Below are 22,497 nucleotides of genomic sequence, written 5' to 3'. Positions count from 1 at the left end.
TCTCTGGTGCTGAAATTACAAGTAACTTCAGCACTTACAAATAAGTGGGTTGTTAGTTAGATGGATCATGATTGGTTAATATTAAATACTTTACATTGGTAAAACATTTAATTTATCCAATCATAAAATATAGTTTAGATCAGGTTCCACCCATCCGGGTTTTACAGTGTTTTTTAGAACAGTTCTTCTGTAGTTCAAGGATGGATGATGGACGTTGGTATTTGGCGAACATCACAATTTTCTTTCGCTTCTCCTTGTGACAACGACTGAGTCTTTGCAACAAAACCAATTCTGATTTCAGAATGGTTGGCTATGTCAGGTTTTTCTGTTCTTCAGGGAGAACTTCCTTTGTATCTGATCTAGCTTGGGAATGGCGTGGAGATTGTGCGTGGAGGGGATGCCTGATTACTCGGATCTGTACGTATACTTGAACATCGAGGTGGTCATTGGTCTAGTTCAATGAAGTCCTTTTCTGCGAAGTCAAGTCGTACTCTAAATCCTTTGAGTTGTGATTGTGAGTGGCATATCGATTGTAGTTGGTCATTCTCTCTCGAGTGTAGTGAGGTCGTCTTGTCTTTTGATGTTCGTCCTTGGTGTTGTATTCTGATCTATATATTGCATCATGTGATTTTACATTTTATAAAACTTTTATTAGTTTAATATTTTTTAATCATGATTTTAGTTAGTTGTTTTCACAAAAGCTTTTTGTTTTAGTTCGGTTATTTTGAAGAGTTACTCACCCTTGAGTAGCTCTTATTAAAAATAAAGGTGTGGTCACAAAGCGTGGATGTAGCGCGGTGGGTTAGGCCGGCTATAGAGCATGCTCAGGACGTCCTTTCCTGGTGGGTTAGGCCAGGTGTGGGAGTATGATTTCATGCGGTTTTTGTGAGGGGTCCTGTTATGTGACAACGTTTTATGTTGGGTTTGTTGTGGTTTTACTTATGTTTCTTTGGTTGTGTCCTTTTTTTCAAAAATCAAATTGTTTGTGGTATGGGTTTGTCTTTCGACTTTTTTGTGTTTTATTATTTCTTTCTAAGACTTTATAATAGTCTTCAAAAGAATAAATTATCCAGTTTTAAACTGGGTTAATCCGGTTTGGGTACCGTTGGTTTCCTTTTCTTAGTCATGCTGTTATTCTATGATTTGTGGTATTTAGTAAGCTGCGTTGGTTAGTTTTGTTTAGTATATGATTCCTCTCCAACCGGGTTAAAGGAAAGTTTGAAACTTGTTATCGTGTATTAGAGTTATTGAGTGTGAAAACTTGAAACTGAAATTCATTATTTTAAACAATTCTTCGTGGGCGAGCTGTGCGAGTATGGATAGAATTTCTGTGCGAGTGAATGAAAATATCAAAAGGTTAGTACTGCAATTGCATTTTATTAATTTACTGCATAGAATTTGGAAATTTACTGCTAGTAATGGGGGAATTTTAAGATACAAATTTTCATCATATGTAGATTTACTGCTTTTGGGGGAAAATTTTATAAATTAATTTACTGCATTGGTATTGAATTTATAAATTTATATGTGTAAGAGATTAATAGAATTTTGGAAATTTGTTTGATGAAATTTGCGATTTTTATTTGTCTTTTGTGGTTTTTGTAGGTGATCGTCGGATGAAGGCTAAAAATCTAAAGAAAACATGAATAAAGAATGGTGAGTTTTTTCAATATTTTAATTAGTTAGTAATATTCATTTAATTCATACTTACCTGTTAGTCGTCGGGGAAAAAACCGTGGGGGAAGATGTCGTGAATTAGTTCTGAAGTTGTGAGTAGTTTAGCTAATATGCGGATGATATTTTTAGTTTGAAGTAGTGGCCAAAGCAATTGAAGTGCCTTAATGGTGGTTAGTTCTTCAGTGCCTACTGCAAACTCATAAGGTGTGTTTTGGATTAAGTTATATAATTTGTGGTTAAATGTAGTGTTATGGATGAATTCTAAAATGGGGATTTCTATAGGCTGTACAAACTCGTGCGGGATAAGGAAGGGTCGGGATTCTTCGGCGTTGAAGGTCTTGGTGATGGGACAGAAGATGTACATTTGGGTTATGGGGTCATAATTACGAAGAATACCATGAAGGTTAGTGTCTTTAATACAATATGTGAAATTTAGGAAATATGGTGAAGTGTATTTTGAATTGATGAATTGGAAACGATGGTGTGGTTGTCTAGAGGGTGTGTGGAGGTCAAAGTGATTTTGGATGAAACGATAGTAACTGTATGTATGTGTTTGTTTAGTTCGCAACATAATATCGTGTGAGCAGTGTAAATCTCTTTCGTGTGGTGCAAGGAAATGAAAGGTTAGTGAGAAGATTTGGAAGCGTTCTTTAAAACTTTCGTATGCTTGTGTGCCTGTTAGTGCTTCTGAAATAATGTGATCAAACTTTCGGTCAAAGATGTTTAGTGTAAATACATATGGTGTCTTGATGAAAAATTTCTCGGTGATTTGTGGATTAGCGAAGCGATCTTCATCTAAGAATTGATCTTGGTTAGCTCTTATGATGTTGTGATCGTAGTATTCTAGTGTATATTCATTAGCTCTAGGTGCAGTGTGTATTTTTAGTGATTTTTTATATCCTACGTAAGTAAATTGTCTAGCGGTGAGTGGTGTAGTTAGTCGATATAGCATGTCTTTGTTTCGGTCTGTATCGATGGAAGTGTTGGTTAAAGGTAAGCAAAGAGGGTTAGTGAAATGATAGTATGAGGTCCAAGAGAGAGTGGGCATTAAAACGTATTCGTCTACAAAGTTGCGTGTTTCGTTAGCGTCATGAGGGGTGTTTAAGGTGTATTGTGGAAATGAGGGTAAAGTGATAGCTAAAAATTCTCTTGTGTTAGTATGCTGGGGGTGATTGATGTATTCACGGGCTGTTCCTGGTTTTGCTGGGAAAGGATGGTTGGGGAATTTTCTTTTAAAAGTGCGGTAAGCTCTATTAGTATTGAGTGAGGATTCAGTTGATGTGGATGATGGTGCTAATGATTCAGTATAATTTGAAGAGGGTGTAGGAGGATTGGTTGAATTTGTAGTGGAGGAGATTTGGTTTATGGTCGGGGTGTTAAGGTGGTAGGGTTGTTGTTGGAGGGTAATAAAATTGTCTAGCTCTGGTGAGATTCGAGGGGTATCTGGAGATGATTGGTCAGAGTGGTATGAGGAGTAGGTTGGGGTAACTTGGGAAGCATAAGAGGGTGTAGGAGTGATGGGGTCAGGGTTATTTGACAATATGGGTTGAAAGGGAGGTTGAGAAAAATGAGAAGGGTTATGGAAATTATTGGATGGAGATGGTTCTGAGTCGGCAAATTCATCGGGGGTTTCAATATTCGGGTTATTTAGCTGTGAGATGGAGTATAAAACTGAAATTTGTGAGTTAGTGTCGGAATTCATGCCTGATGTTACATTGCTAGATGGAAAATCGGGTGGCGGAAAAGCAAAAAGTGGGATTATTGGGATTGAAGAGGTAAGGTTGGTTGGATGGGAATTTGATCGATGGAGTGATCCAAGTTGGCGGCTCATCGTGGGCTAAAAAAATTATTATTTTGAGATTGAAAAGCGGTGGTATGGGGTTGTTCAATAATTTGTTCATAAGTGTTATCATCGTGTGATTGATGTGTCATTATATGCTGTACGGGACTTTGTGATGTGATGAGTCTAAAATTTGGATTATGTGTGATTGCTAAATTTCGAAAATTTCGTGGGACTAGGGATAGTGGATGGTTATTTGGCAGGGGTGGCAATTGTGGTGCCGTTGGCTGTGTGTCTACATTGTTATGTTCTTCGTCGTATGTATTTTGTCGTGTTGTTATTTTTGTGTTATATTCTTTTATTTGTGCGTCTAAAAGAATTTTGTTTATAGATGTGGAAAAGATTCCAAAAAATCCTGCAAAGAGTATGCGTGCTACACTTGCTTGTCTGTTTACTTGTGTGTGTATAGCACATGTATTGTAGATTCCTTTTAAGAGTGAGAAAAGAAATCCAATAAAGTTAAACATTGCGTATAAAATAGTCAATTTTTCTAAGATGTAGTAGGGCCATCCTAGAAAATCTAGGATCTCATTTTTGAGTGTAACAAAGCTAAAAATGTTGATTGGTGATATATCTTGGGGACGGTATTTTTCGCCGTTTAGATATATATAATCTTTAATGTCTTTAAAATATCCGCTATAGTCTTGTGTGTAGATATCGGCAAATCCTGCGGTTTCTGCAAGTTTGCGTAAGTTTTGGTCAATTGATTGTCTTTGTATAGTGTCCATTTGTGTTAGTAACTCTTGGAATTGTTGTGTTCTAATGTGATGTTGAATATCTGATTTTGAATAGATTCCTATTGATTGTAAGTCTATATTTGGGTTTCGAGCGATAGCGCGAATGCTTTCTGGTGAAAATTTTTTGAGTGATTGCATTAATGTGGGGTATGGAGTGAGAAGATAATATTTATTTTCATCAGGGTTTAGTTGTACTACATTGTGGCTATTTTCTGATCCACATGGGACTGCGGTATCCCAGAAATAGGTTCTTCGTGAAAGTGTATCCACGAAATGTACTTTATTCTTATAAAAGATAGGGATTCTTTTATAACATCGTTTATCTTCAAAAACGTATAGTGGTGATACTTTTTTAGTACAAGTATAAAACCATAAGATGTTTCCTTCATAGTCTAAAAAATTTGATCTATTTCCTGATAATAAATATCCTGCGTAGGGTATTTTTAATACTGCTAGTGCAAGTGATTGTAATATTTGTGTTCGTTCTAATTCGCATAGTTGATGTAGTGTTTCTAATTCGGAGAGTGACATTTCTTGAAAAATGCGGCTAATTGTATAGTCTAGTTTCATATCCAAATGAATATCATAGTGGATATTACCAAAATATGTGGTATTCATTAGTGATAATTCTTGTAAGCGTGTGCTTCTGGTGTCATAAGGTTTTAGATGTCCACCAGGTTGTCCGTTGCTTTTTTCAAAATTAACTGGTATATAGGATGTTCCTTCGTTTAGAGGATGACCTGTGGCATATGGGTCGATTTTTACTTTTCCAGTGGTCATGTCGAATCCTTTTTCATATTCAACTAAAATTTCAGAGTATTGTGTTCTGTGAAGTGGATTTCTGTATTTACATGCAAGTTCTGTTTCTTGATATATTTGAAAACGTGTCAATTTATTTTCTATGTTATCTATGTTTCTAAAATCGGAACTTAGTTTTCGTGATGGATGGACTTGTTCGTAAGGAATTGATTGTATGAAATATTTTTCGTGAAATTTTATCATACGAGCGTGTATTTTTGCTACTTGAAATGTTGTACATGTGTCTTCGGGGAACCAAACAATTGTTGCTTGTGTTCTTGTTGTAGGGTCGCAATATCCTTGATCGTTTTTACAAGGTAGTCGGATTCCTTGATAGATCATTGTATTATCAGATAAATCTCGTGTGAGTTGTATTTTTTCGAGTTGTATTTTCCAATCGAAAAACATTATTTCTTGATATCCTTTATTTTTTGTGTCTGCTTTGCAGTTTGATGGGTTATTTATACCAATGTGTGGTATCCAATGTTTATCATGTAGGTCATATGTTAATCGTCCGTGTGCGCCGTTATACGGGTATTTTTCGTCTAGTTTTATATGTCCTTGGTGTCTTTCAAGTTGTGATTGATGTACAGAGTCTGAAAAAACTTGAAAATTAACTAATTTTCTTTGGGAATTTTTATTTTGTGTGATGTTTAGTCTAAGTAATTCATTTTTACAATCGTCGGGGTTGAGATGTAAAAGACGTTCTATATTACTTTGATAGAATGATTCATGGTCAAGTCGGTTTTTGTTTCCGTTCGAGACTTGTGAACAATGTACTTTCTTTTCGGAAAATGTTGCTTTGAATTTATAACCTGTAACTGTTGTAGCTCGGGCTTTTGAGTAGAGTGTTGCTATTATATCTGTGGTTTCTATAGCTTGTGGTTCTGTTTCACATTGTGATACTTGATTGATTGCATATTTATGTAGTGTTTTTTGTTCATTTTCTTCGCAATCGTAATGTGTTACTAATAAATCTTGTGGTCCTGTACGAGGTGAAGGGTTTATGTTTTGAATTGAAGTTACTAGAAAAAGGAGTTGGAGAAAATTTAATAATTTTAGAATATACATGTGTATGATAATCCTGAGTATGGATTATAAAATGTAATGTAACCAATTGTGTTTTTGGTGTATCTGTCGTATTTATATATTACTTCGGTAGTTATAAACGGTGGTGGTAGTGATTGAGCTGTGATGTTAGGTGGATTTAATGGGTAGGGATGTTGTGTAATATTGTTTAATTTAACTGTGATTTCAAACTTTAATTGTAAACTGTTTTGTTGGAGTATTTGAATATTGTGATCACGGATATCGTTGTGAATATCTTGGCGATATTGTAATCTATTAAGTGCCCAGTTATGAAGGCGGTTACTTTCTTGATGCTGTCCAAATAATGGTGGAGGTGCTGTGAATGTATTCCAATCTAATCTTAAAGGAATATTTACTGAAGATTGTTCTCGATATCTGGCGTCGAGATTATTTGGAAAATTTAAGTTAAAGGGTAGTGGTGAAAATTGACTTGTTGATGGTGTTGATGGTAGTGATAGTGTTTCTGGTAGTGATGAGGATGTTGTTGTATCCGTAGAAATATCTATGGGGTCATTGGCTAAATTTGGTTCACCTTGTGTAAATGAATGTGTAGTCCAATATGGTAGTCGTGATGTTAGGTTTGGGGGGTTAAAAGGGTTTTCTCGTATTTGTTCAGATGTTGGTGTTGAACCTAAGTAGTCTGAAGGTAGACTTGAAGTGCTTCGTTGTGAAAGAAGTGTAGGGGTTTCTGGTGTGATACCAGTGGTGTTTTCTGGAGTAGTTTGTGTTGGGGATTGAGGTATATCAAAATGAACTCGGGGAGTTTGAAAATTTCTATTTCGTCGAGGATGTATAAGTTGTCTATTTATTTCTGTTGTGTTTTGGTTTTGACTAAGGTTTCGTATTCTACTTAGTTCTTGTGGTAGTGTTGGGTAAAGATTATATGTTGGTTCACTTAGAGGTGCTTGTCGTTGAACTGGTTCTAGTGGTTCAGATAAACGAGCGTGCCGTTCTTCAAAGGTGTATGGATTGTCTTGAAAAGAAATTCGTGTAGATGTTTGAGGATTTTGAGTAGTTGAAGGTGGTGTTGGATTATCTTGGGATGATGTCGGTGAAGACTGATTTTGTGACTGTTGGGTAGCAATTTTTGATGGATTTTTGAATTGTTACTTTAGTGAGAAGGTTTATGTTTATTATAATATTCTTCTAAAAAAAGAATTAGGAAAATTGTTGCTAGGGCAAATGTGATGATTGCTTTCTTTATACATTTACATATGGTCAAAATGAGGGATGATAAAAATGTTATAAAGATTACAAACAATAGAAAAATATCAGTTCTACTGAAAATTGTTCGTATCATTTAGACAAGTTGTTAAAATCGTACCTGTGGATATATTCAAGGGTTTTGGAAAGTTGGAGGTATAGTTCAATTATTGTGTAGAAAATTAAGAAAATATTACAAAAAATTATTATGATTATTAGAAAAGATTCGATGATATCAAAAAGAAATATTATAAAAGTTTGGAGTATTGAAAAAAAATGTTTAAAATTGATAAGTATTTGAACGACTGTTTGAGAGAAAAGCATTTAAGAAATGATCTCTTGGTCGAATATTTTTTGCTGTTTGAGGCGATTTTCTAGTGTGGTCGAATTATTTATTAGTTTTTTGACAAGTGGGTTGAGTTTCGTAAAAATTTGTTGGGGGCAATTTTCATGGTGACTGGGAGGTCGTCTTTTTCTTTATTTTTGTTTGTCAAATGATCCGGGGTATGGTGAGATTTTTATACTTTAGGCTAATTAAAATTTTCATTTTGTGACTTTAGGCTAAGTTATCAAATTTGTTTTGGGGGTATTCGTGGTCTGAGTTGGGGAAATATTGTTGATCTTTGGGTTATTAGATAAGGGAGGGGTACGGTATTATGGTGATATTTATTTTAGCTGTCAAGTTGGAGTGGTTTGCTTATTTTTAACCTGGAGGTTGTAAAGTTATAGTTAGAGATGTGCCTGGAGTTCTAGATTATTCGTCTAATTGATCTTAGTTTGAGTTAGAGAAAGTGGCGGATTGGATGAATCCTATTGGTCTATTTTGAACTAGAATTATTGCGTACTTGTGAGCATGTTATTTTGAAAAAATGAAATGAAAAATGTTACGGAGGTTTCAAGATTGTGAAGTGTAAAATTTTAAAATTACTTTTTAAATTCTACTTTCTTTAATATTTTAGATTGGGGGATGAACATTTTGTAGTTTTTACGTGGTTGATTTCGGAGTCTTGTTGTTTTTCTATGTTCTGATTTGTCTATTTCTTCTTGGGGTATTATTTGTTCTGTCATTTTTCTATTTTTTCTTTGTTTTGGAGATTCTTTTTGGTTTTGCGTATTGTTTTTTGTGACGGTTGGTTTTGTGTTTTGATTTTCGGTGGGGTTATCATTTTGTTCTGTGTTTTTCAGATGTGGTTCATTTTGAACGATTTTTAATCCTGTGAAAGAATATAATTGAGTTAATTCACGGAGTGCGTATTCTTTTGGGTAATAAGGTAATAGGTTGTTTCGATGTTGAACAATTTCTTTTTTGTTTGAGTCGATAATTTTATATGTGACATCAGTGGGTTTTGCAATTATTTGGTATGGTCCTTTTCGAAGGGGTTGTAATTTTTTAGAAATTCCTTTTTGAGTATTAAAATTAGGTATTAAAACAAATGTTCCAATTTTTAAATCGGAAGCTGGTGTAAATCGTGAATTGATTTGTTCACTTATATTTTGTCTTTGTAATAATTTTTTTGTTATTTTTTGGTAAATTTCATTGTGTTTCTTATCTCTATTTAAAATCCATTCGGTGTGTGTACCGGAGGCTAATTTAAGAATTTGTGGGTGATGAAAATGATCTTCATCGTGCGTATGTAATGGTAGGTTATAACAAATTGAGTCTTTATTTGGTTGACAATAACCTTGTGCGTTTTTATGAGAATTTGCTGTAAACATTATTGGTTTGCGTGGCTTTTGGTTGAAAACCATTTCGTATGGTGACATTCCTAAAGTTGTCGTGATTTGTGAATTATATGCTAAGGGAAATAATTTTACATCTGCTGACCATTCGGTATATTTTGTATCATTTCCGTTGATGATACATCTAAGATATTCTTGTAGTGAACGGTTCATACCTTCGACTAAGCCGTTTGTCCAAGGTGCATGAGATGTACGTGGTTTGTGTTTAATGTTGTATAAATGACATAGTGTTATTATTTCATTATTTATGAATTCTGTACCATTGTCTGTGACTAAAATTTCTGGTAGTCCGAATTTTGCTATCCAGTGTTCATAGAGTGTTGTATATGCGTAATAAGCATTACAATGTGGTACTGGGTTAAGTGCTACATAGTGTGTGAATGCGTCAACAATTACCATAATGTAGGAGTTTCCTTCTGATGAGGGTGAAATTGGTCCTTTAGTATCAAATGAGATACGGTGATTAAAGTACAGACTTTGTCCTTTAAAATCTTGTTTTTGTGCTATTTGTTTTTGATTTGGGTAAGGTTTATTCAGTTGACATACTATACAATCATTGCATAGTACTTTTATCCAAATTGGTGCATTTGGGAAGTAAAAATTTTGTATAAAATTTGAATATGTTTTCTCTGATCCAGAGTGTCCTTTAATATTTTGTGTATGTGATATATTAAAAGCTATAAGAATCATACTTATAGGAAGACAGGGAACTGTAGATTCATTTAGGTTATACTCTAAAAGGTCTGTTTTTTCGTTAATTGTTGTGTTGTTAAATTTGCGAAAGTATCGGAGGAGTGTTTTATTTCCTAGAATGGTTGAATCTGCTTTGATAGGTTTAGTTTTATATTTATGCCATGATTTCAGTTGTCGAATTACTGGGTCAAGGTTTTGATATTGTTTCAGTGTTGAAATTGTAATTGTTTCTGTTGGGGGGAGAAAAATGTTTTCGATTTCTAATTTAGATAAGGGTATTGTATCAAGTGGGTCGTGAAGGTCAAAAACTTGATTTATTGTGTATTTTGAATCACTTGTTTGGGGTCCTGATAAATTTATTTTATCAGTTAAATCTTCTTTTTCAATTAGTGGAAAATGATCTTTTTTAGGCAGGTGTTGTTTTGTTCGTTTTTGTTGGGTGTTATTTTTTATCCATTGAGAATATGGGATTGGTTTGAAAGTTGAGGTTCCAAGTAAATCAACTTCATAATGATTATTTTGACAATCTAGATAAAGTGGAAAATGTTGTAAATTATTTATTTGTGATTGTTCAATATCAGTTTTTACTGCATATTTGCATTCTAATCGGGGTGATGTTTCGTTTTCTGCAAGGTAGAATTTTATATTTTTGGGTATTTCAACTGTGGTTTTTCGTGTAAGTAATTCAGGTGGTGTATTTCGACTTAAGGTGTCTGGTAATGCAAGATTTTTTCCTGCAGTCCAAACTATATGTAAGTTTGGAAATTTCATTAGAATTAGTTGAAATCTGTAAACTCGGTGGTTTGGGTTAGATTTCTGTGTGAAGAGAAAAATGATTGGTTTGTGATCTGTGAATAAAACTGTGGGATGTTTTGATCCAAGTATCAGAAATTCATATTCTGTAAGTGTATAGATTATGGCTGTACATTCTCTCATTAGAGTTGAGAGTCTTAGCTCTGCTTGAGTGAATAATCGAGAGTTTGCTGATATAAGGTTCATTTTATTTGTACCATTATGTGATTGTAATAGTGCTGCGCCGATGCCAAAGTTCGAAGCATCGCACATTGCATAAAATGGTTGATCAGGGTCTGGAATTGTGTTTGAAATTTGTTCGGTTAAAAGTTTCTTTATTTCTTCGAATCGTGTTTGATGTTCTGTATTCCATTCAAAATTATTTTGTTGTCTAAGGATGTTGTAAAATGGTCGTAGATATAATTGCATTTTATAAACATATTTACTTAAAAAGTTTAACATTCCAAGGAATTCTTGGATTTTCTTTTTATTTGTTGGTGGTTGAAGTTTTTGAATAGCGTCAATGCGTGATTTCAGTGGAGTGATTGTTTTTCTTTCTATGTTATGTCCTAAGAATTTAACTTTTGTCAAAAAGAAGTGTGATTTATCGGGGGCGGCCTTCAGATTTTCGTTCTGAAGTATTTGGTGATATGTTTCTAAAACTTTGAACATTTCGTCTTTTGTTTGTGATTGCATAAAAACATCGTCTAGATAGGTGATTGCGTTTTTCTTGAGTATCAGTGGTCTAAAAATTTTGCTCATAAAAGCTGAAAATGCTGCTGGTCCTATGGATATTCCATAGAATAAGCGGTTAAATTCATATTGTTGGTTTCCGATAACAAATTGTGTTAAACGTCGTGATTGTTCATCTAGTGGCATTTGATTGTATGCACTATTCATGTCGGCGGTTGTGAAGTATTTGCCGTTTATTTTTGTTAAAATAACTTGTATTGGTTCAATGGGCCAATTACATTTTGATTCATCTATGAGTGAATTGAGGTATCTAGCATCGAGAACGATTTTTAATGATTCTCCTTTAGCTAGAATGATAACGGGGTTGATGAATGTGTTGCCTTTTGGTTGTTCTTCTTTGTTTACTGGTGATATAATATTGTATTGTTCTAAAATATCGAGTAATCTGTTTACTTTATCATGTAAGTGAATTGGTACTTTACTTGCTCTTTGTTTTTTGAAAACTGCGTCAGGTTTTAATGGGAGACGTAGTGATGAACTTATTTTACCAACATCGAATTTTGATGTTGCATAGACTGATGAATATTTAATTAGCTGTTTGGCTAATTTTTCGAATTCGTCTTGTGTTATTTGTGAATGTTGGAAGTTAAACATTGTTAAGAATTTTTGTTGGTGCTCTGTGTAATTACTTATGTTGAATGTAGGTTTGAAATATGGAGTTTTTGTGAAATAATCCGTATTTCTGTTTTCGTTACTTATTATATTATTTATAGATAATTCTTCATTAAGAATTGTAGATTGGCATATATCTAGTAATTGGAGTATATTATTTACGCGATAGGCTTTTTCGTGTATTGGTGTTATTGTAGCGTTGGTTTCACAATATCCTAGAAGTCCTAAAGGTAATGTTACTTGGTAAGGTGTGTTGTTATAAACATGTAAAGAAATTATATCTGAATTCGAATTTTTCAAATATTTTATTGAAGAGATTGTGATTTTGAAAAATTTATGAATAGGTTTGAATTCAAAATCTGACATATAAAATTTTTGTTTGTTTTGTTCTTTATCATATTGGTGAACTTGTTTGATTGAAAAATTATAGATGTTTCCTGATAGTGGTTTCAGGTGTTTTCTTTGTTGGTTATATATTGGATAGAATTTCGAAAAGAATGGTGGTTGTTTATTTAATCTTTGAAAAAATGTTAAGGATGTTTCTTTTGTTTTTGTATATTTATCTTTGATTAATATTTTACTAATTAGTATGTTAATTGTTGGTATATACTTTGAAATAAATGGTATTCCAATGATATTATATTTAATATCAGTGATATGGAATATTTGTTTGAATGGTTTATTTAAAATTTTGCTTTGCTCTATTGTTCTGGTAGGGAGGAGAAATAATTGGATTTTTCCGTAGTTTATCAATGTTGATCCTTGTGCTGTTGCTAGCTTGCTGGAGGTTTCCAGAGGTGTTAGCTTTGGGTGTAAGGATTTTATTTCATTCCATGTGGGAATGTTTATTATGTTTGATTCTGCTCCTGAATCAATTAAAAAATCTATTTCAAGGTCTGGTGGTTGAAATTCTTTATTTCTTGGGCTTTCTAAGAGAAATGGTATTGTCCAAATTTTTTCTTTGGGTTGTTCTTTTTGTATATTTTGGTAGATGTGGTTTGTATTCAAGCATTTTGTTTTGGCATTTTGATCTGGTTGTGCTGTAGTATTTTTTGCATTTGTTTCTTGCGTTGTTGGTGTGGAATTTATGGGTGTAGTGTAATGATTTTGAAGAAATTCTGATTGATTTTCATATATATGTGATGGAAAGGGTTGTTCATATATAACAGATTCATAGTCATTTTCGACTTTTATCATATTGATAGCAAGAGTGTTTTCAGTATCACTTTCTGAATCTGATGATGTACAATTTATTTGATTGAGTTGTAACGTATCGGTTACTGTGTCATCAATACCTGGGGGGTCTGATGTTGTTTCTGGATTAGATTGTACTTGATTGATTTGTCTTTGATGTTTAGGTGTACTGCTTCTATGACGATTATTAGATGTATTATAGTGATTATTATTTCGGTGTGGTGATTTGGAATAATTTCTGTAACGATTATTATAACTTGGGTGTCGATTTTGTGAATTATTTCGCGATCTGTTTTGATAATTGTTGTTTGGTCTGTTATAGTTCGATCTATTATATGAGTTATTTCTTGATCGATTGTTTGGGTAATTCTGGTTTCGGTTGTTTGAATAACTTCTATTTCTATTATAGGAGTAGTTTCTATTCCTATTGTATGATGAATTTCGTGATTGGTTGTTTGGATAGTAGTTATTTCTTGGTTGGGAATTAGATCTAGAAACAAATCGTTGTGTATTCGAATTTGATCTGGAGTAGTTATTTCTACTATTTGGTCTATTGTAGTGATTTTGTGATGAATTATACGTGTTTCTTCGTTCTGGTGATCTTCCTCTATAACTTGAGTTATATGGGGATTGATTTCTTGTATAACTTGTATTGTTCGGAAGTGGCTTTCCTGAACTGTTGTTGCTGTATACATTTTTGTTTGGTAGATTTTGATCTTTTTTCATGTATTGATAGAATGATTTATTTGGTTCTTTGTATTTTTGAGGTTTATTTTGACTATCTTGCTGTTTTTGTCTACATTCGGAAATACTATGTCCGTATCGTCGGCAATAATTACACCATTTTTTGAAAGATGGTTTGCCTTTAAAGTTCGGGTTCTTTTCGTAAATATTGAGTATTTCAGTGATTTTTTCAACGAGATCTGTTTCTGATTCTTGTATATTATTAATATTAGTGGGAGTCGTTTCAATTTTGTTAACGTATTGTAATTTCAGATTTTCCGTTTCTTCTAGTTTCATCGTAATTTCTGCTTGTTCTAGTTTGTCTACTAGTTTTCGAAAATCTAAATCGGGTTCTCGAATTGAAGAAGGATGGGATGCTCTCTTTTTTATTGCTATTTTCCTTAATTGTGGTGTTAAGGTCATCATTAAGATTTCTGTCATCTTAGTGTTTTTATAGTCGTGTGTATTTAGTGAATATGCTTTTCGAACTAGTGTTTCGATTCTTACTGCTATTTGCTTGATGGTTTCGTTTGGTAATCTGCGAATTTCATTACATAAAACTCTTTGTTGTTGTTTGTTTCTTTCGGAGTCAAACATTTTTGAAAATTCTTGTGTAAATCTTTTCCAGTTTGATTTTATTTCTTGAGGTAGTACTGAAAACCATTTTTGGGCTGCGCCATCTAAGGTTGTTTGTATTAACGCTGTGCGTCGATGTATCCAATTTTGATGTAGTGGCGTATTTATTGGTTCAGGTCCGATATTTAAAATCAGGTTTGCTGTTACTGCATTTAAATAGTCTTCTACAGAGTATTCAGGGTCTGTTCCTGTGAAAACCATTAAAGGTTTGTTTGATGTTATTGATGATCCACCCATAAGGTATGGATTCATTGTCATTTGTAATGATTCTGCTGCATTTGGCATTTGAGAAAAATTTGAAAGTTGGTTTCTTGTTATTTCATGTTGTTGAAGATAATATGGTAGTGGTATTTCATTTTGCATTTGTGATGGTTGATACGAGTGTGCAATCATTGGATTTTGTTGTTGAATTGGTTGAAAGGATTGTGTATTAATTGGATTTTGTTGTTGAATTGCTTGTTGATGTTGTGCATCTATTGGTTGTGGAGAAAAATTCCTATGATTTATACGTGTTTTCTGTATTCCTTGTCTACGATATTCTTGAGTATTTTGTGCAAATATATCTGGTTGTAGGAAATCTTCATCTGAGGATAAATAATCCATTTGATAAGATGTTTGTTTTTTATTTTTATTTTGTTGAAAAAATGGGTAATTTTCACTGCGATCCTGTGGAGGATTTGGTTGAAAATTATTTGAATTATATTGGGCTGTTGGGTTATCCCAGTTTCGAGGTTTTGTATATTGATTAAAATTCCTTTGTGGTTGATAATTTGTTTTTGACGGATGTGTATAATTATAATTATGGTCTGCAAAGTTGTTTCTAGTGAATGTTTTGCGTGTTTTTGATGGTATTGTCACGGGTTTGTATGTTTGATAATCCATATGTGAATATTTAGGGGCAACCGAAGGTTTTACGGTTGATTGTAAGGTTACCTGTGTTTGTGAAGGATTTGTATTTCTTGGTGTTGTTAAATTTGGGCGTATTGGTGAAATACTTTGTTGTGTAGTTGTTGTGTGTACAATTTCTTCATTTATGAAGTGTGATGGTGTCTGGATATCTTGTTGAGTAAGATTCCTAGTTCCATTGAGGTTTTCATTGTGTATGACTGTAGAGTTTAAACTATTATTTTGTGTATCGGGTAAAAATGTATTATAGTTTAATGGTGTTGCATCAATTGTTAATGGTATTACTCTTACATAGTCTCTTATGTAAGATATTGTACCTATTGCTTGACTTGAGATTGATTGTGGGAAGCTTATAAATGCGGGATGAGACCATTCGGGGTCCCAAACATAATCTGATTGTTCTGTGATAGCGGTTTCATCGTTCGAATTTTGGGGTCTAAAATTTTTTCTTGCTTGTGCAATTAAATCAATATTGTGTGTGAAATAATCTATTATGAACCATGCTAAAATTTTTTGTAAATCGTGTCTGGTATGTTGTGAAACGTCGTCTTTCGTGAAATTTTCTTTAATGACGTTCAAATAACTAGAGAGTAGTGTGATTTCATGTCGTACTCTTAAATGTTTAGATGTGTCTGTCGGTGAGACATTTGTTAATGGTAGTTCATTTTCTAATATTGAAATATAACTATATATTATTGCGAAAACTTCATTGGTGAAAATGGAGTTTGCTCTTTGTGAGTTATGGTATTGGATGCTTTTTATATATTCTGAAAAGACTTTTGAAAATTCTAAATCGAGATCGTCTGTTTGAATAGTATATGTTCTATTATTATGGTTTGGGGAAGTGAATTCTATAGAGTAGATTCCATACTGTTGTGTTATGTTGCATATATCTTTTAGATAGTGATCTATGATTTGTCTTTTGATTTTTACATCGGGGAACTCTGTTTTACATGGACTAATTCCGGGTTCAAATAAATTTATGAGTAAATTTTGACAAAATAAGTGTTGTCCTCTATCAGTATCTGCGTCTACTATAAAGGGAAAGATTTCATCATCATCTGGAGTTTCTTCACCTGGAGTGTGTGTTGAGCTCATTTTTTCGTTCGATGACTGTTAATATGTAATTATTAATGTGTCGAATTGGTTGATTCCAATTGTATAGATGTACTGGTTTGTGTTTGTACTGCTTTTTTATTCTTCTTTTTCCTCTTTGTGATGAATTTGAAGTTGTTTCTGAGTCAGAAAAATATAATTGATCGTGAAGTGGGTAATTTTTATCTACTGATTCTTTTAGTTTGTAAAGTTCGTCTAAACTGTTGGTTTCTGATTCTGAAAATGCGTTTCGATTCTTTGAAAATCTTTTTCGTGTTATTTGTCTTTGTTTAGTTATTATTTTTCTCTTTAGTGTTTGTCGTTTTGTGCGTATGTATCCAACTGTTTGTGTATGAGGTGTGATTACAAGGTCGTATTTTTTGTTATCTATTTCACAATTGTGTAAAATGATTGTTTGTTTATTTCCTAGGTTTTTAAATGACATAAGGTTTAGGATGACGGATGCAAAAGGTTGTTAAATGATTTCTATTTTCTTAAACTGTTAGTTCTTACGATTTTTTGGTTAGCTTAACCTGGGTCTTTTTGTTCAGGGTTGGAGAGAAAAGTATATCGATTCCGGAGAATGATTTTACTTTCTCGTGACTAGTATAAGCTAAGGTGTTAACTTACTTAATCTTACTTAGGGGAGTGATTGTGTTCAAGGGTTGGAGAATAGTAAATCGATCCACAAGGTTCAGGTATAATTAGAACGCGAGTAGTTCGTTAGGTACTATTTTAAACTTACTAAGTCTAAGATTTATCCTGGGTCTGGTAAGAGGGGGGGTCAAGTGAAGGATGAATAACCGAAGTTCTTCACTGCTTATCCTAATTTGAATGATTAGTTTTGTTTAAAAATTTCTATTAGTCTTGGGTTTTTAGAAAGGGTTGGATAGTGAATCGACGTTTGAGGTCGTTAGACACTAATTAAGTGGGTGGGGGAGAACAAAGTTGTTCTGTTTGATCCAAGGATAAGCCTTGATGATCAAATTTAAAATTTAATTAAGTAGAAAATGATTTAAGATCCAAGGATAAGCCTTGATGATCTGGTTTTAAAATTAAGTGACTTTAAGTTTTAATAATGTTTTAATTTGTGTAAAGTAAAGATTTAGTGTTTTTATGATATTAGTGGGTTTGATGATTGCTGTTATGTTTTAGGTGATGAAGCTGGAACAACAGGATGATTTATGATTACTAACCATTTATTGTCATGCTACTAATTTTTATTTTTATTTTCCAATAAATATTTTTCAAACATGTTTTGTATAATACTGCAGAATTTTAAGAAAACGATCTTAGATCTTTTTATCAATCGTTATTGTATAATATTAATTTTGTTTAGCGCCTGAAATGATTTTGAAGATTAGCTTCAAGGTTTTATGTTTGCAAATGGAAATCTAAATTCATTGCAAGTAGTATTCGAAATATAAAAGTTTGTTCTGGCTTTTGCCGAACTATCATATAACTATACGGCAAGTTTCTACTTTGTCGTATGTCGTCTTTGGTTCGATGTCTTCTTCCAATTCCGGGTAGTTCTATTATGGTTCGGAATATTGGCTCTGATCTATTGAGTCGGAGAGACATTTCAATTAAATTATTGTCGTATAACATTTTGTAAATGTTTTTGTCTAATTTCTAATCTATTCTTGGTTAATTCTAATCTAATAAGGTCTTGTTCGAGACTTATGGTCGCACCAGATGAGTTATGACTGGGGCGTAACTCATAGAGTAATTTCGGATAGGGTACACCGTCTGCTCGTCACGCTATCTTATTTTCGGCCGGATAGATTCGTGCAACTTCTTAGTCTAATACCGATCCTAATCTTACTCTTATACTATCTAGTCTCAGGTTGTTTAACTAGTCTCTGCTAGGCTCAATAGATCTAGGGTATACTGGTTTATTGCGGCTGCTGAAGTGCTCGGGAGAGTCCAACTAATTTCTAAGTTAAATTCAAATCTCTCTGGTGCTGAAATTACAAGTAACTTCAGCACTTACAAATAAGTGGGTTGTTAGTTAGATGGATCATGATTGGTTAATATTAAATACTTTACATTGGTAAAACATTTAATTTATCCAATCATAAAATATAGTTTAGATCAGGTTCCAATATATAAGTGAAAGTTTCTCTTCAATTAAGTTATTTAGGAAAAACTTTATAAAAAAACTAATTTGTGTTTTGAAATTTTTCCACGATAGCGAATAGCATAAAGTCAAGGAACTCCTTTAAAACTGGGCGGATCTAACACACTCATTCAGTTTTTAATAAAAACTTTTTTTTGCTAAAAGAATAATTATTTTGAGTTTTACAGATCTCTTGATGTTCTATAAACCCCTTTATCGTCACATAAGAAGGTTTTGTCAGAAGTGCTTGAAGCACTTTTTCGCTTCGTCTCTCAAAGTTAGTATATCGCCCTTCAGAAAAGCTTTGTTTGTTCAACCAAAAATGGGCGTCGTGAAAAAGTAACTTAAAAGATAAACTCTTCGAGTTGTCAGGGTTTCGAAACATCCCTTTATCCGCCTGTTGTATTTCAACCAAAACTGCAGAGCGCGATATTGTAAAAAGTACCAATTTGTTTATAAACTTTAGTTTTTTTGTTTAGAGAATACACTAGTTTTGGATGATTAAGAGGAAAGAGGTCCATATGAGGTTGATTCAAGAATTTCGCTGGGGGGGGGGGTGTTGTATTGAAAGACTGGGGGTACTGAAACATCTAAAACACATGAGTTTTCCAATTTTCTCATTGGGATTTTTAGCAGTATTTTTCAGACTTTTTCAGCTATGCTGAGCTCTTATCATGTCAACACCAATATTAACGCCCGATATTACTCACACGGTATTATAAATTCTACTCATGAGCACGCATTGCCATATTTATTCCTTAAATTAAATTAATTATTTCAATGAGTATTTTTTACTGAGAGTAGTGACAACTTGTCAAGGAGACAGCTCAAGACGCGAAGGCTCCGATCACTAAAATCGAGATAAAAGCGTGCGTTATTCTTCTTCTCTGCGTTCAAGTCATTTACGGATAATTGTTTAAATAGAAAACGGCAATACTAAAAAAGATAGTTGAATTAATAACTTCTATTTCAAATCATATTTGATAATAAAATTATCTGAAGTTTTCATTTCATATTCTGCTGTATGCTACGGTTTGGAACACACACCCTTCACCATGGCTCCTGTAAATGGCTCTTCGAAACTTGAACACTTCGTAGCATTTATATTGTGCAGACACTCCGAATCCTTCCGACATATCTTAGCACACAAGTTGTTCTTCAGACAAACATGACCCATTGGGCAGTCGTTCGTTTTTAGACACTCCCCTTTCTTCAATTTGTGTACTATGTTGTCTTGTTTCTCGTATCTTCCGACTGTCACCAGCCAGTAAATGACGGCCACCGCTATCACAAGTTGTATTTTGCTGGGCCTGGAACTAGAGGTTTTGACTGTCGTTTCTGAAGTCATAGACATAAGCTTAAAATATCGACTCTGCTCAGAATGATCAATACAAAAAAGTGAAAGTCAAAAAGCAGCGAAAGGCTTTCAAACACGTATCACAATTTGGTACGAGTCACGTGCCTTTTGAAATTTTTTAACCCAGCAGAGCAAACGTGTTGTAAGGGCATTTCACAATATTCCGGTTGTAAGGTGCTTTGAATAGTTACTGCACAGAGCTTTAATCTACTAGGTTTCATGATGCATTTTATACTGTCGAGCTCATTTTGGAAAATGTTCTTTTTGACTTTTGAAAAAAAAAATTATAAAAAATTTTAAAAAATAAAAAGAACACAAAGAAAAAACAGAATTGCGATACGGATAGAAGTATGTAAATTCTGTGCTCAGTTTTTCCAATTTAGAGATCTTATGTAGATATGAAAGAATAGTTTAAGTTTCAACTTTGGATTCGACTATGTGGACTTCTCCACTAGAGGTTTTAGGCCGAACTCTGACATCTGATCGGCCCGCCTCAGTGGGCGAAACATAAATGATAACATAACCTCGATCCGGAAGAATTATTGTAGTTTGTTCAGAGACCTTCAGAGACCTGCACTTATTTTATTCGCCCAGTCCGCCGAGACCAATGCTACCAGGTTAAACTTTTTCACCGTCCAATTTCACCGTAATTGTAGTTGTGAAAAAGTATTTAACAGAGAAAAAAATCGTATATCGCTTTTTCTGGCTCCCAGTCACAGTCATTTCCGCCCCACTTACTTCCACTTCCTCGAATTGTCGCCTATTACGAACTGTCTCCTGGTACAATTTGAAATGACGGTGAAAATTTTCGAGCAAAATTGATTAAAGTTAATGAATTTTTGTCTATTTTGAGCGAATAGAGCAATTTTTTGTCACACGTCAGACCACGCACTAAAAACGACACGAAAAACAAGAAACAAAAACATTTTTGTTCTAGTTTTTATGATTTTATTTGGTCTTTCTGTGTTACTCACAGGCTATTCTGTTTCATTTCTAAGAAAAATATTAAGGAACAAACAATAAAACTATTATCATCAACTGCTTTTCTAAACCCTTCAATACAAAATCGAAAAGCATCAATTATAGAATAGGCAGGTCTAAAGCCAAAAGGAGTAGCGCGGAAGATGCAAGTTTATTAGCGCAAACTAAAGTTTTCCAAACAGTTAAGCGCTCTTGCTGATAAGCTGATTTTGAGGTTTTTGGCAAAGAATTTAATTTTTTATATATTGCTGTAACAAAGCTTTTTATGCTGCTGTGAAATGATGTTTTTTTTGGGTATTTGATAATAAAAAAGTATTATGCCTCTAAATTTAGTCGCAGCCACTTTTAAGTATCCGTGCTAGAAGGTCAGACGGACATGGTGGTTTTGCTTTATATTAAGCTTAAGAAAGCCTTTTTGGTAATTAATGTTGCAGAAAAATCTAATCGAAAAATTATTTTTTAGTTTGTTTAACTTTGCGTCTTTAAGGAGTCAGAACTTTGCTTCTTTCTCAAAAAAATGACCTAAGGTTGAATTTTGAAAATTAAGTTTAGCGGGAAATTGTATTTTATTGTGTGGATTTCTTTTTTTCCTGTAAAAGTTTTAAAATAGGAAAATAAGACTCCGAAACCAAGATGGAATGAGTAGAGTGAGGATATTTATCCTTTTGTAAATTTTTGTTTTAACTTTGACTATGGGGACTTTTCCACTAGAAATTTTCGGCCGATTTTTGACATCTGATGGACCCGCCTTGGTGGTCGAAACAAAAATCACTGACCCCGATCCGGCAGAATTTTTGTAGTTTGTTCCCAGACCTGCACCTAATTTATTTGCCCAGTACGCAGAGACCAATGCTTCCAGGTTAAACTTTTTCACCGTCCCATTTAACCTTAATCTTAGTTGTGAAAAATTATATATCAGAGAAAAAGTTATATATCGATTTTTCTGCCTCCTATTCATTTCCGCTTCTGTCATTTCCGCCTCATAAACACAGTCATTTCCACTCCACTCATTTCTGCTCCAGTCCTTTCTGCCTCAAAAGCAGTCAGTTTAGCCCCAATGCCAATGCACGTAAATAAGGACGTAGTGCGAATCATGGTAGGGCGATCGTAACATGCATGAATTTTAGTTGTGAAAAAGTATATATCAGAGAAAAAGTTATATATCGATTTTTCTGCCTCCTAGTCATTTCCGCTTCTGTCATTTCCGCCTCATAAACACAGTCATTTCCACTCCACTCATTTCTGCTCCAGTCCTTTCTGCCCCAAAAGCAGTCAGTTTAGCCCCAATGCCAATGCATGTAAATAAGGACGTAGTGCGAATCATGGTAGGGCGATCGTAACATGCAACGGCTAGTAAAATATGCTTGCTTCGCTGCGCTTAGATCCGACACGAGAGTAAAACTGCACGTGAATTAGAGTTTCCCGCTCAATCTACTCTATAGATCTGTCGCTTGTTACGAATTGTCAGCTGTTACGAATTGTCGTCTCTGAGAAAGCTGAGTTTTCTAGTCTTTTTTAGACATGAGGGTTTTCAGTTGCCTAAACCACTAAA

At 33.8% G+C, this 22,497-nt stretch overlaps 1 protein-coding gene across 3 annotated transcripts in view; it reads left to right on the top strand.

Moving 5' to 3' along the window:
• LOC134845545 (Golgi reassembly-stacking protein 2-like) overlaps positions 1-22,497 on the top strand; it is a 581,279-nt gene that overhangs the window by 451,343 nt on the left and 107,439 nt on the right. The gene's annotated exons all lie outside the window — the stretch shown is intronic.

Source organism: Symsagittifera roscoffensis, chromosome 5 (assembly GCF_963678635.1).
Source record: "Symsagittifera roscoffensis chromosome 5, txSymRosc1.1, whole genome shotgun sequence".
Classification (NCBI taxonomy): Eukaryota; Metazoa; Xenacoelomorpha; order Acoela; family Convolutidae; genus Symsagittifera; species Symsagittifera roscoffensis.
The sequence above is the reverse complement of the archived record's forward strand: the minus strand, read 5'-3'. Positions and strand labels throughout refer to the sequence as shown.